At 35.4% G+C, this 16769-nt stretch overlaps 1 long non-coding RNA gene across 1 annotated transcript in view; it reads right to left on the bottom strand.

Moving 5' to 3' along the window:
• LOC137220711 (uncharacterized) overlaps positions 1-16769 on the bottom strand; it is a 583372-nt gene that overhangs the window by 136212 nt on the left and 430391 nt on the right. The gene's annotated exons all lie outside the window — the stretch shown is intronic.

Below are 16769 nucleotides of genomic sequence, written 5' to 3' on the forward strand. Positions count from 1 at the left end.
CTGTGAAGATCACTGAATTGTACACTGTAAATAAATGCAGCCTAGTGTATGTAAATCAGTCAGACTGATTTCATAGAGAGTGTACACTGAAAGTCTCCCGTCTACCTCTGGCACCCATTTCCCATCCTCAGATGCAATTAACATCATCAACTTCTTGTATATTCTCCTAGACATATTTTATATTATACATATGTAAGTACATTCTTAATACATTATTTTTACCTTCTTAAAACAAATGGTAGTGTACTATACACACATATACACCTGGCTTTTTCCACTTAATATATTTTGAAGATCATTCTCTAACAGAATATAAAGAACTTCATTATTCTTTTTTTACATCTGATTAGAAATGGGTGGTATGGATGCACCATAATTTGTTTAATCAGTATCGTATTAATTTATGTTTATGATATTTCCAGATTTTTGATATTACATACAGTGTCAAAGTGGATAGACATGTGCATACGTACTTTCACACATGTATACATCTACCTAGAGGCTAAATTTTTATCCAAAAGATTTCCGGAACAAAAGTCTACTTATTATATCTATCTGTTGATAGATAAAATAAATTCTCCTTCATGAGTATTGTATATATTCAAACTACCAACAACATTTACTGGTTTTTTTGATCTCTGACAATATAAGTGAAAACAGAATCTACTTTACTTGAATTTATGTATCTATAATTGTGAGGAAGATTGAATATCTGCTCATAGTTCTCAGAATCATTTATATTTTCTTTTCTGTGAAACACCATTGGTAACTTTTGCCTACTTTTCTGTTATATTCTTGGAAGTGTATGTATTTATTTGTAGATGCTCTTTCTATATAAGCAAATTATTCTTTATATGTGTTGTGAGTTGCAAATATCTCCTCCAGTTTGTCACTTACATTTTGACTTTAATTATAGCGAATTTTACAAACATTTTAAAAACATAGTCTAAATTTATCACTCTTTCATGACTTCTGAGATTTGTATTTTGCTTAGGTCTTTCCCATCCTATGATTATAAAAATACTTCTCCAGAGTTTTCTAAGGTATTTATGGTTTTATATTTTATGCTGAAACTTTCAATCAATTGGGAATATATTTTGGTATAGCATGCAAAGCTCTCAAATTTTTTCCAGATGGTTACTCCATTGCTCCAATACTATTTATTGAGTAATCCATCTTTTCTCCATTGATTTGAAATACCATCTCTATCATGTACTGCATAACCATATGAATTTGGATCTATTTCTACACTTTCTATTCTGTTCTACTGATCTTCCTGTCTATTCATGTAACAACACCAGATTGTTCTAATTATTATAGCTTCATAACAAGAGCTAATAGTTAGTAGGCTAGTTTCTCCCTCCTATTATCTTCTTTATCAGAATTTTTCCTAGTTATCCTTGCTTGTTTATTTTCCATTTGAACTTTAGAAACAGCTTGTATAGTTCCACAAGAAAAATCCTTTTTATATTTTCATTGGGATCACATGAAATTTATAGATTACAGAAAATAGACATCTTTCTGATTTTAATGCTTCCTATCCATAATTAATTACAGTATGCCTTTTCATTTGTGCAAGTCTTCTTTTATTAGACTTCAAGTCTCTTACTAGCATTTAAGTTTTTTTCTTCATATAAATCTGGCAAATTTCCTTTTCGGTTGTTTTAATCTACTTGCGTTGGCTAGAATCCTTAGAGCTTATTAAATAAGATTGATTATAGAGTATATCGTAGTCTTGTTCTTAAAGTTAATAGAAATGTTTCTAATATTGTCCTATTAAGAATCATACTGGTTGAGTGGAATATATATACATACACATATGTATATACACACACATATTTTATATTCACATACACACACTACATATATATACACACACACACATTCATATACATACAAAAACACAGGCTATTTCTATTGAGAGATTATAAAATTCAGGAATGAAAACTGAACTTTATTAAATGCTTTTTAAGCCTCTATGGAGGTTTATAACATTATGTTTTATTTTACCTATTAATATTGTAAATTTGGGAATAAATTTTTATCATATTGAATAATTCTTGCTTTTCTAAAATAAACTTCACCGTGCTACATTAAGTTTTTATGCGCTGCTGGATTCTGCTGGCAACTATTTTACTTGGGATTTTGTCAGTATACATAATTGAAATTTATAGCCAGAGCTTTTGTTCAATCTTTGTCATATTTTGAAATCAATGTTATACTTGCTTTGTGAAATGTTTTGGAAGCTTACATTCTTTTTCTGTGATCAAGAAGAATTTTAATTGCATTGCAGTTTCCTGTCCTTCAAAGCTCCTGTCCTTCAGAATTCCCCTCTGAATCCATCAAACCCACTGCTCCTTAGGAGGATATATATCTTGAATAGTTTTCTCTGTTTTTCCCATGATAATGATAGGAGGACATTTTTATCTCCTCTGGGTCAGTTCTGGCAATTTATACTTTTTAAGAAAATTACACATTGAATCTGGACTCTCACATTTATTTTTATAAATGTGAACACAGAGAGTTGAGTAACTCCTCTATTTACTTCTGCATATGTGGCTATTTACTTGTGTCACTTCTTATTTCCTACTTGTGCTTTCTTCCTTTTTCTCTTGCTTAAGTCAACTAACACATCTTTTTTGTTTTAGCCCAATATCTTTTTAATTTAAAAGATACTATCATCAAAGGCTATATATATATATATATATATATATATATATATATATATAAAGTCTCCTCCCTAAATCCATATTATTCCATGATAGATTTTCACAGCGACTAGTATATATACCAATATATTTTTCAAATCTGTTCAGTTATCCATTGGGTAATGCTTTTAGAATAAAAAGATGCCATTATCATCACAGTCTGAACATTGTACCATTAGGGAGACCTGCTTAGAAATGGTTCAGTGATTTGCTCATTATGATGACTATTTATGAACATGTCTATTTGCATTAGCAATAAGTAATCCTGATATCAAAAGAGATAATGGTTGTGCATAAACCGAGGTGGCTGCATGCTCTTAAAATATTTACATGTAGTATTTACATGTAGTTTTTCAGGTAGGTCTTTCCCATTAGCAAGTGAAAGTGTGCTCCCTTCAATTTTCTCCACATTGGTCTTGCTTCTGGGGGATGCATCCTTCGATCTCTGCAACGTAAGGCCATCCTTCATATTTGTTTGTGTCCTTATAGTTCTTTATGTGCTGTTCAAAAGGGCTTTTTGTCTTAATGCCTTTTCCACCACATAAGACCCATTAGTCTCTAAAACCAAGATGAGTAATAGGTGTACTCCCCAATTCAGCAATGAGCTGTCAGCCCTCATCATTGAGTTTGGTTGCTCCATCATCATATGCTCCCAGTAAGACTATTATTCCACCTTGTATGGCCTTCAGAAACTCAATAAATGAGGCCACATTTCTTCTACACATGTCAAAATATCTGGTGTCTATTAGATCTCCTGTTTTTCCACTTACCAAGGCAACATTGATCTCTCTTCCAACATTATTCTTTTTTTTTAACACCTATATTAGAGTATAATTGTTTTACAATGGTGTGTTAGTTTCTGCTTTACAACAAAGTGAATCAGCTATACATGTACATATATCCCCATATCTCCTCACTCTTGCGTCTCCCTCCCGCCCTCCCTATCCCACCTCTCTAGGTGGTCACAAAGCACCGAGCTGATCTCCCTGCGCTATGTAGTAGTGTATATACGTCCATGTTTACATGGACATATATACATCAGTATATGTATGCGAGCAAGTATAACATCATATATACATCAGTAGTGTATATGTGTTTATGTTTACATTTGGTAGTGTATATATGTCCATGCCACTCTCTCACCCTGTCACAGCTCACCCTTCCCCCTCCCCGTGTCCTCAAGTCCATTCTCTACGTCTGTGCCTTATTCCTGTCCTGCCCCTAGGTTCTTCACAACTATTTTTTTCCCTTTAGATTCCATATATATGTGTTAGCATACAGTATTTGTTTTTCACTTTCTGAGTTACTTCACTCTGTATGACAGACTCTAGGTCCACCCACCTCACTACAAATAACTCAATTTTGTTTCTTTTTATAGCTGAGTAATATTCCACTGTATATATGTGCCACATCTTTATCCATTCATCTGTCAATGGACACTTAGGTTGCTTCCATGTCTTGGCTACTGTAAATATAGCTGCAATGAACATTGTGGTACATGTCTCTTTTGAATTATGGTTTTCTCAGGGTATATGCCCAGGAGTGGGATTGCTGGGTCATAGGGTACTTCTATTTTTAGCTTTTTAAGGAACCTCCATACTTTTCTCCATAGTGGCTGTAACAATTAACATTCCCACCAACAGTGCAAGAGGATTCCCTTTTCTCCACACCCTCTCCAGCATTTATTGTTTGTCGATTTTTTGTTGATAGCCATTCTGACTGGTGTGAGGTGATACCTCATTGTAGTTTTGCTTTACGTTTCTCTCATTATTAGTGATGTTGAGCATCCTTTCATGTGTTTGTTGGCAATCTGTATATCTTTTTTGGAGAAATGTCTATTTAGGTCTTCTGCCCATTTTTGGATTGGGTTGTTTGTTTTTTTGATATTGAGCTGCTTGTAAAGTTTGGAGATTAATCCTTTCTCAGTTGCTTCATTTGCAAATATTGTCTCCCATTCTGAGGGTTGTCTCTTCGTCTTGTTTATGGTTTCCTTTGCTGTGCAAAAGACTTTAAGTTTCATTAGGTCTCATTTGTTTATTTTTGTTTTTATTTCCATTTCTCTAGGAGGTGGGTCAAAAAGCATCTTGCTGTGATTTATGTCATAGAGTGTTCTGCCTATGTTTTCCTCTAAGTGTTTTATAGTGTCTGGCCTTACATTTATTTTATTTTTAAATGAAGTTTTTTTTATATTGCTTTTATTTTATTTTTGTGTGTGGTGTTAGGGAGTGTTCTAATTTCGTTCTTTTACATGTAGCTGTCCAGTTTTCCCAGCACCACTTATTGCAGAGGCTGTCTTTTCTCCACTGTCTATTCTCGCCTCCTTTATTAAAAATAAGGTGACCATGGGCTTCCCTGGTGGCGCAGTGGTTGAGAGTCTGCCTGCAGATGCAGGGGACATGGGTTCGTGCCCCAGTCTGGGAAGATCCCACGTGCCACGGAGTGGCTGGGCCCATGAGCCATGGCCACTGAGCCTGTGCATCCGGAGCCTGTGCTCCACAGCAGGAGAGGCCACAACAGTGAGAGGCCCACATAGCACAAAAAATAAAAAATAAGGTGACCATATGTGCGTAAGATTATCTCTGGGCTTTCTATCCTGTTCCATTTATCTATATTTCTGTTTTGGGGCCAGTACCATACTCTCTTCATTACTGTAGCTTTGTAGTAGAATCTGAAGTCCAGGAGCCTGATTCCTCCAGTAGCCATCTAAAAAAGGTTGTTATGTCAACTCCTCACAATTTACCAGAATTTACTGAAAATGGATCAAAGATTTACATGCAAAATTAAACCATAAAAGTTACAGCAGAAAATGTGGGTAAAGTTTTTTGAATTTTAAAATGAAAGTGGCCTTCTAGATTAAAACAAAAAATCCTAAAGCCATAAAAAAAGTACAGATAAATGTAACTACATTTTAACAAAACTTCTTCATGGCAAAATTATCATAAACAAGGTCAAAAGATAAATGACAAACTAAGAAAAAATAGTTGCAACTTATACCACAGACAATTTCTCTAGTGTTTAAAGAGCTCCTAGAAAGTGAAAATAACCAAGTCAAACAGAAAAATGGTAAAGTGATAGGAAAAGAAGTTCACAGAATATTAAACATGAAATACAAACAACACTTAAAAAAACAAAGATGTTCAATATCAGTAAAAGGAATGCACATTATACATTATATGCAGGAGACATGATACTATATACTGAAAACCTTAAAGACTCCACACAAAAACTACTGGAACTGATAAACGAACTTAGGAAGGTAATAGTAGGATACAAGATTAATATACAGAAATTGGTTGCATTTCTTTACACTAACAATCAAATAATGGAAAAGCAATATAAAAAAAATCCCTGTTAAAATCACATCAAATATAAATAAATAAAATAAGATACTTAAGAATAAACCTGACCAAGGAGGTGAAAGAGATATGCTGAGAACTATAAAACATTAATTAAGGAAACTGAAGATGATTCAAAGAAATGGAAAGATATCACAGGCTCTTGGACTGGAAGAATTAATATTGCTAATATGGCCATACTACCCAAAGCAGTATACATCAAAAATACATCTACATGTGGAACAAATGCTACAGAACACCTACTGAATGCTGACAGAAGAACTCAGACTTCACAAAAGAAGCCTGAAGGAGACCTAAAGGCAGAGGCAGGGCCAAATCCAAAGCTGAACCCCAGGAGCTGTGCGAACGAAGAAGACAAATGGAAATCTCTCCCAGCAGCCTCAGGAGCAGTGGATTAAATATCCACAATCAACTTGATGTACCCTGCATCTGTGGAATGCCTGAATAGATAACGAATCATCACAAAATTGAGGTGGTGGACTTTGGTACCAAATGTAGAATTGGGATCTGCTGTCTACAACTGATATGTTTCTGATTTTTATGTTTATCTTGGTATAGTATTTAGTGCTTGTTATCACTGATGGATTTATTTATTGGTTTGGTTGCTCTTTATTATTATTATTTTTCATTTTACTAATTTTTTTAATTATTTTTTTTCTTTCTTTTTTTCTCCCTTTCCTTCTGAGCCATGTGTCTGACAGGGTCTTGGTGTTCTGGCCTGGTTTCAGGCCTGAGCCTCTGAGGTGGGAGAGCTGAGTTCAGGACACTGGACCACCAGAGACCTCCCTGCATCATGTAATATCAATCGGCGAGAGCTCTCCCAGAGATCTCCATCTAAACGCTAAGACCAAGCTCCACCCAAAGGCCAGCAAGCTGCAGTGCTGGATGCACCATGTCAATCAATTAGCAAGACAGGAACACAACGCCACCCATTAGCAGAGAGGCTGCCTAAAATCATACTAACTTCACAGGCACACCAAAATACATCACAGGATTCGACACTGCCCACCAGAAAGACAACATCCAGCCCCACCCACCAGAACACAGGCACCAGTCCTCTCCACCAGGAAGCCTACACAAGACACTGAACCAACCTCACCCACTGGGGGCAGACAATAAAAACAATGAGAACTACGAACCTAAAACCTGCAGGAAGGAGACACCAAACACAGCAAGTTAAACGAAATGAGAAGACAGAGAAATATGCAGCAAAGGAGGAGCAAGGTAAAAACCCACCAGACCAAACAAATGAAGAGCAAATAGGCAGCCTACCTGAAAAAGAATTCAGAGTAATTATAGTAAAGATGATCCAAAATCTTCGAAATAGAATGGAGAAAATAGAAGAAACGTTTAACAAGGACCTAGAAGAGCTAAAGACCAAACAAACAATGATGAACAACACAATAAATGAAACTAAAAATTCTCTAGAAGGAATCAATAGCAGAATAACTGAGACAGAAACACAGATAAGTGGCCTGGAAGATAAAAAGGTGGAAATAACTACCACAGAGTAGAATAAAGAAAAAAGAATGAAAAGAATTGAGGACAGTCTCAGAGACCTCTAGGAAACCATTAAAAGTACCAGCAATTGAATTATAGAGATCCCAGAAAAAGAAGAGAAAAAGAAAGGGACTGAGAAAATATTTGAAGACACTATAGTTGAAAACTTCCCTAACATGGGAAAGTAAAGAGTCAGTCAACTCCAGGAAAGGCAGAGAGTCCCATACAGGATAAATCCAAGGAGAAACATGCCAAGACACATATTAATCAAGCTATCAAAAAATTAAATACAAAGAAAAAATATAAAAAACAACAAGGGAAAAGCAACAAATACACACAAGGGAATCCCCATAAGGCTAACAGCTGATCATTCAGCAAAAAATCTGTAAGCCAGAAGTGAGGGGCAAGACATTATTTAAAGTGATGAAAGGGAAAAACCTACAACCAAGATTACTCTACCCAGCAAGGATCTCATTCAGATTCAACGGAGAAATTAAAACCTTCACAGACAAGCAAAACTTAAGAGAATTCAGCACCACCAAACCAGCTTTACAACAAATACTAAAGGAACTTTTCTAGGCAGGAAACACAAGAGAAAGAAAAGACCTACAAAAACAAACCCAAAACAATTAAGAAAATGGTAATAGGAATTTACATATCAATAATTACCTTAAACGTAAATGGATTAAATGCTCCAACCAAAAGACATAGACTGGCTGAATGGATACAAACACAAGACCTATAAATATGTTGTCTATCATAGACCCACTTTGCACCTAGGGACACAAACAGACTGAAAGTGAGGGGATGGAAAAAGATATTCCATGCAAATGGGAATCAAAAGAAAGCTGGAGTAGCAATTCTCATATCAGACAAAATAGACTTTAAAATAAAGACTATTATAAGAGACAAAGAAAGACACTACATAATGATGAAGGGAGATCCACCAGAGGGCAGACAGCAGAAGCAAGAAGAACTACAATCCTGCAGCCTGTGGAACAAAAACCACATTCACAGAAAGACAGACAAGATGAAAAGGCAGAGGGCTATGTACCAGATGAAGGAACAAGATAAAACCCCAGAAAAGCAACTAAATAAAGTGGAGATAGGCAACCTTCCAGAAAAAGAATTCGGAAAAATGATAGTGAAGATGATCCAGGACCTCAGAAAAAGAATGCAGGCAAGGATCGAGAAGATGCAAAAAATGTTTAACAAAGACCTAGAAGAATTTAAGAACAAACAAACAGAGATGAACAATACAATAACTGAAATGAAAACTACACGAGAAGGAATCAATAGCAGAATTACTGAGGCAGAAGAATGGAAAAGTGACCTGGAAGACAGAATGGTGGAAATCACTGTTGTGGAACAGAATAAAGAAAAAAGAATTAAAAGAAATGAAGACAGCCTAAGAGACTTCTGGGACAACATTAAATGCAACAACATTCTCATATAGCGGTCCCAGAAGGAGAAGAGAGAGAGAAAGGACCCGAGAAAATATTTGAAGAGATTATAGTCGAAAATTTCCCTAACATGGGAAACGAAATAACCACCTAAGTCCAGGAAGTACAGAGAGTCCCATACAGGATAAACCCAAGGAAAAACATGCAGAGACACATAGTAATCAAATTAGCAAAAATTAAAGACAACAAAAAATTATTGAAAGCAGCAAGGGAAAAATGACAAATAACATACAAGGGAACTCCCATAAGGTTAACAGCTGATTTCCCAGCAGAAACTCTACAAGCCAGAAGGGAGTGGCATGATATACTTAAAGTGACGAAAGGGAAAAACCTCCAACTAAGATTACTCTACCCGGCAAGGATCTCATTCAGATTCAATGGAGAAATCAACAGCTTTACAGACAAGCAAAAGCTAAAGAACTCGGCAGCACCAAACCAGCTCAACAAATGCTAAAGGAACTTCTCTAAGTGGGAAACACAAGAAAAGAAAAGGACCTACAAAAACAAACCCAAAACAATTTAGAAAATGGTCATAGGAACATACATATCGATAATTACCTTAAACGTGAATGGATTAAATGCTCCAACCAAAAGACTCAGGCTTGCTGAATGGATACAAAAACAAGACCCATATATATGCTATCTACAAGAGACCCACTTCAGACCTAGGGACACATACAGACTGAAAGTGAGGGGATGGAAAAAAGATATTCCATGCAAATGGAAATCAAAAGAAAGCTGGAGTAGCAATACGCAGATCAGATAAAATAGACTTTAAAATAAAGGATGCTACAAGAGACAAGGAAGGACACTAAATAAAGATCAAGGGATCAATCCAAGAAGAAGATATAACAATTATAAAAATATATGCAACCAACATAGGAGCATCTCAATACATAAGGTAACTGCTAACAGCTATAAAAGAGGAAATCGACAGTAACACAATAATAGTGGGGGATTTTAACACCCCACTTACACCAATGGACAGATCTTCCAAATAGAAAATTAATAAGGAAACAGAAGCTTTAAATGACACAACAGACCAGCTAGATTTAATTGATATTTATAGGACATTCCATCCAAAAACAGCAGATTACACTCTCTTCTCAAGTGTGCATGGAACTTTCTCCAGGATAGATCATATCTTGGGGCACAATTCAAGTCTCAGTAAACTTAAGAAAACTGAAATCATATCAAGCATCTTTTCTGACCACAAGGCTATGAGATTAGAAATGAATTACAGGGGAAAAAATGTAAAAAACACAAACACATGGAAGATAAACAATACGTTACTACCTAACCAAGAGATCACTGAAGAAATCAAAGAGGAAATAAAAAAACCTAGCGACAAATGACAATGAAAACACCATGGCCCAAAACCTATGGGATGCAGCAAAAGTAGTTCTAAAAGGGAACTTCACAGCAATACAATCTTACCTCAAGAAACAAGAAAAATCTCAAATAAACAACCTAACCTTACACCTAAAGCAATTAGAGAAAGAAGAACAAAAAAATCAAAGTTAGCAGAAGGAAAGAAATCATAAAGATCAGAAATAAATGAAAGAAAAATGAAGGAAACAATAGCAAAGATCAATAAAACTAAAAGATGGTTCTTTGAGAAGATAAACAAAATTGATAAACCATTAGCCAGCGTCATCAAGAAAAACAGGGAGAAGAGTCAACTCAATAGAATTAGAAATGAAAAAGGAGAAGTAACACCTGAAACTGCAGAAATACAAAGGATCATGAGAGATTACTACAAGCAACTATATGCCAATGAAATGGACAACCTGGAAGAAATGGATAAATTCTTAGGAAAACATAACCTTCAGAGACTGAAGCAGGAAGAAATAGGAAATATAAACAAACCAATCCCAAGCACTGAAATTGAAACTGTGATTAAAACTCTTCTAACGAATAAAAGCCCAGGACCAGATGGCTTCACAGGTGAATTCTATCAAACATTTAAAGAAGCACTAACACCTATCCTTCTCAAACTCTTCCAAAACATAGCAGAGGGAGGAACACTCCCAAACTCACTCTACGAGGCCACCCTCACCCTGATACCAAAACCAGACAAAGATGTCACAAAGAAAGAAAACTACAGGCCAAAATCACTGATGAACACAGACGCAAAAATCCTCAACAAAATCCAACAGAATCCAACAGCACATTAAGGGGATCATACACCATGATCGAGTAGGGTTTATCCCAGGAATGCAGGGATTCTTCAATATATGCGAACCAATCACTGTGATACACCATATTAACAAATTGAAGGATAAAAACCATATGATAACCTCAATAGACGCCGAAAAAACTTTTGACAAAATTCAACACCAATTTTTGATAAAAAACTCTCCAGAAAGTAGGTATAGAGGGAACCTACCTCAAGATAATAAAGGCCATATATGAAAAATCCACAGCCAACATCGTTCTCAATGGTGAAAAACTGAAACCATTTCCTCTAACATCAGGAACAACACAAGGCTGCCCACTCCCACAACTATTATTCAACATAGTTTTGCAAGTTTTAGCCACGGCAATCAGGGAAGAAAAAGAAATAAAAGGAATCCAAATGGGAAAAGAAGAAGTAAAGCTGTCACTCTTTGCAGATGACATGATACTATACATAGAGAATCCTAAAGACACTACCAGAAAACTACTAGAGCTAAGCAATGAATTTGGTAAAGCAGCAGGATACAAAATTAACATACAAAATTTCTTGCATTCCTGTGCACTAATGATGAACAATCTGAAAGAGAAATTAAGGAAACACTCCCATTTACCATTACAACAAAAAGAATAAAATACCTAGGAATAAACCAAAGGAGACAAAATACTTGTGTTCAGAAAACTATAAGACTGATGAAAGAAATTAAAGACAATACAAACAGATGGAGAGATATACCATGTTCTTGGACTGGAAGAATCAACATTGTGAAAATGATTATACTACCCAAAGCAATCAACAGATTCAGTGCAATCCCTATCAAATTACCAATGGCATTTTTCACAGAACAAGAACAAAAAATTTTACAATTTGTATGGAAACACAGAAGACCCCGAATAGCCAAAGCAATCTTGAGAAAGAAAAACGGAGCTGGAGGAATCAGACTCCCTGACTTCAGACTATACTACAAAGCTACAGTAATCAAGACAGTATGGTAGTAGCACAAAAATAGAAATATAGATCAGTGGAACAGGATAGCCAGGAATATAGATCAATGGAACAGGAAAGCCCAGCGATAAACTCACACACATGTGGTCACCTTATCTTTGATAAAGGAGGCAAGAATATACATTGGAGAAAAGACAGCCTCTTCAATAAGTGGGGCTGGGAAAATTGGACAGCTACATGTAAAAGAATGAAATTAGAACACTCCCTAACACCATCTACAAAAATAAACTCAATATGGATTAAAGACCTAAATGTAAGGCCAGACACTATCAAACTCTTAGAGGAAAACACAGGCAGAACGCTCTATGACATAAATCACAGCAAGATCCTTTTTGACCCACCTCCTAGAGAAATGGAAATAAAAACAAAAATAAACAAATGGAACCTAATGAAACTTAATAGCTTTTGCACAGCAAAGGAAACCATAAACAAGGTGAAAAGACAACCCTCAGAATGGGAGAAAATATTTGCAAATGAAGCAACTGACAGAGGATTAATCTCCAAAATATAGAAGCAGCTTATGCAGCTCAATATCAAAAAAAACAAACAACACAATCCAAAAATGGGCAGAAGACTTAAATAGACAATTCTCCAAAGAAGATATACGGATTGCCAACAAACACATGAAAGGATCCTCAACATCACTAATCATTAGAGAAATATAAAGCAAAACTACAATGAGGTATCACCTCACACAGTTCACAAGGGCCATCATCAGAAAATCTACATATAATAAATGCTGGAGAGGGTGTGGAGAAAAGGGAACCCTACTGCACTGTTGCTGGGAATGTAAATTGATACAGCCACTATGGAGAACAGTATGGAGGTTCCTTAAAATACTCAAAATAGAACTACCCTATGACCAAGCAATCCCACTACTGGGCATATACCCTGAAAAAAACCATAATTCAAAAAGAGACATGTACCACAATGTTCACTGCAGCTCTATTTACAATAGCCAGGACGTGGAAGCAACCTAAGTGTCCATCGACAGATAAATGGGTAAAGAAGATGTGGCGCAGATATACAATGGAATATTCCTCAGCCATAAAAAGAAACAAAATTGAACTATCTGTAGTGAGGTGGATGGACCTAGAGTCTGTCATACAGAGTGAAGTAAGTCAGAAAGAGTAAAACAAATACTGTATACTAACATATATATATGGAATCTAAAAAACAGAAATTGTGCTGATGAACCCAGAGGCAGGACAGGAATAAAGACGCAGACATAGAGAATGGACTTGAGGAGATGGGGAAGGGTAAGCTGGGATGAAGTGAGAGAGTAGAGTTGACATATATACACTACCAAATGTAAAATAGATAGCTAATGGGAAGCAGCTGCATAGCACAGGGAGATCAGCTCGGTGCTTAGTGACCACCTAGGGGGTGGAATAGCAAGGGTGGGAGGGAGATGCAAGAGGGAGGGGATACGGTGATATATGTATACGTATAGCTGATTCACTGTTATACAGCAGAAACTAACACAGCATTGTAAAGCAATTATACACCAATAAAGATGTTAAAAAAAATTACGAAAGTATATTAATGCATATGCACCGTGACCAAGCAATCCAGTACTGGAGAATTTATTGTCTGAATATATATGTACATGTGAAAATATCGTATTTAATATTATTTTTACAATATTGTAATAGCAAAAATTACCCAAACATCACTATGATTGGTTAAATAAGCAATAGTATAGTACATCAATTGAAAGAATACTATGAAGCTAAAAAAAATGAGGAAGCTACATATAGATAAGAAAAGATTTCTACAATATATTAGTTAAAAATTTAGGTATGAAATTCGGTATAAATATAATAACGTTGGGGTTAGAGTTAAATATGAATGTGTATTCATATTTGCTTATATAAAGACACACTGGAGGGACATATTAAACATGAAAAATAGAGGTTATATTGGTCGGGAGGGCTATATGAGTTAGTGACAGTGTGAAAGGAATAAGTTATTGTTAATTTTTTTAGATTTTTCAACTAAATGAATTTATTACCATCTCAAAAGATTAAATTTAAACATCTTTTCATTTTACTAAATTTTGTGAATAAGATTTACAGATTAATTTAGGAAAAAATTATCCTTACTATAATGAGACTTCCTATGCATAAAGAGTATTTTCTTTCATTCTACTCAAGTTTTCATACCTACCTATGTTTTCAAAATTTTCTTCGTGTCAATCTTAAACATTTTTTAATACTTTTATTACTAAATATTTTATTATTATGGGTTGTGTTATAAACTGTACTTTTTTCTATATTTTCTAAAGGATTGTTTTTTGCATAGAGAGACTGTCTTAGTCTGTTTGGGTTGCTATAAGAGAATACCATTGACTAGGTGGCTTATAAATAATAGAAACTTATTTCTAACAATTCTAGAATTTGGGAAGCCCAAGATCAAGGCATCACAAGATTCAGTTTTCGCTGAAAGCTTCCTGGGTCATAAACAGTCATCTTTGCACTATGTCCTCAAATGGTAGAAGGGGTGAGGGAGCTCTCTTGGCTCTTTTATAAGGGCATTAATCCTATTCGTGAACGCTTCACCCTCATGACCTAAGCACTTCCCAAAGCCCCATCTCAAAATAGTGTCACATTGGGGATTATGTTTCAACATATAAATTCTGAAAGGACATAAACATTCAGTCTAAAGCAGAGGTTGTTGATTTTATTATATTAATTTCATACTCAGACATCTTTCTGAATTGTTATTTTTTATAATACTTTTACAGTTGAACTTTTTGGATTCTTTCCTGTTGTTCATTTACATCAGTTTGAACTCGGAAACAGTGAGCATTAAATTGTCGCAGCAAGCATTAATTGCTTTGTTCATGACTTTAATGGGGAATGTTTCTTATGTTTCACACACACACGCAGTCATTTAATGAGATTTTATAGTAAAGAGAAACAATATTTTGGAGATGTGTCGTCAGGACACGATAGACCAGGTATTGAAAAACTACATCCATAGACCAAATCCAGCTTGCTGCCTGTTTTTATAAAGTTTTATTGAGACACAGTCACATTCCCTTGTTTATGTACTGTGCATGGCTGCTTTCACTGAAAATATTCACAATCTGCTTCTTTACAGAAAAGAATTTCCATCTCCAGGGCTAGACTATGTTTCAGTAACAATTACAAAATATTAGCTGCTTAACATAGAAAAAAGTTTATTTTTCTTGCTTAACCTGCCTGTCCAACATATGTTTGCTGGACTCAATAACCTGTAGCTGCACTGTCTAGAACACACACTCTTCTGGTGACATGTATCACTTCCTCTCATGTCCTATTGGCCAGAACCCATCACATGGTACTATAATTGGAACTATAAGGATTAGAAAGTGGAAGAGACTCTTAGTCTTGCTCTTGGGGTTTACAGTTTAATAAGGAAGAAATAAGGGAAAAGACAAGTAATCAGCTAAAATCCAAGTTCCATCAAAAGAAGCAAAGTTCTTAAAGGAGGCAAAAGCAGGAAGGAAGTAATCAAGCTCTTTCAGAATATGAGCAAAAGCTTTGAACAGGAGTAGCACTCAAGACCTCCTAAATGAAGATATGGAGTGGGGGTATTGAAAAAGAAGGGGCACTGTGAATAAAGCCCAGAGGCCAAAGTACTAGAGGTGCTTAGGAAACAGCAGAGTCTAGTTTGATTAAAATATATGGAATATTTAGGAGAAGAATGGGCATTATGGCTGGAATGACAGACTGGGGCCATACTGGGAGGATCTTGAATGTGTTGGGTATGAAGTCTTTTGTCAACAGGTGTAGACGTGTAGACTCTTCAGTCTCAATGGTTTAGCCCAGCATTGTATCCTCAGCACTAAGAAGATCTGTTGGCACATGCAGGTGTTCAATAAATATTTATTAAGTGAATGAAAGAATAGGCAAATGCTTTCCTAATATTCTCTTTGCTATTTTAGAATTTGCTGATAATGCACAATAAAGAAAATATATCAGTGAAGATTGATAATGCTGCTCACTCTTTGAGCTTATAAAGAACATCTTCAATAAACAATCTAGGCATATTGGCCTTCTACAAATAAATAAGGCTCAAAGTAATTATTTTCTCCATCTTCCTGCTTTCAACCAAGTTTCATCCATTAATTTCACAGCACCCGCCCCCCAATTACTTTTTCCCTCAACTCTCTGCTCCACTTCTCCTAACCAGACAAGATCTCATCCCATTAATCCTAGTGACTTCCTACAAGTACTCAAATTCTTCACCTTAAAGTTACTTTTTCCAAAAGGAAATTCTAAATTAAGAATCACTTTAAATAAATGAAAAAAATGCTTTCTTATAGCATAGACCAAAATCAATTCCAGATGGATTAAAGAGTAAACTGCTTAAAAAATTCAACTCATAGAAAAAAATGGAATCAGATAATTATCAAACAACTGAAGAGAGAAGGTCCTTGTAAGCTTAGAAGCAATAGAAGATATTTTAGGAGGGAAAAGTCAACAGGCTTACTACTAAATCCTAACTGCCTATAAATGAATAAAAAACAAATAAACAAATACATTAAAAGAAGTCACAGACCAAAGAAATTACT

This window comes from Pseudorca crassidens, chromosome 3 (assembly GCF_039906515.1).
Source record: "Pseudorca crassidens isolate mPseCra1 chromosome 3, mPseCra1.hap1, whole genome shotgun sequence".
Lineage (NCBI taxonomy): Eukaryota > Metazoa > Chordata > Mammalia > Artiodactyla > Delphinidae > Pseudorca > Pseudorca crassidens.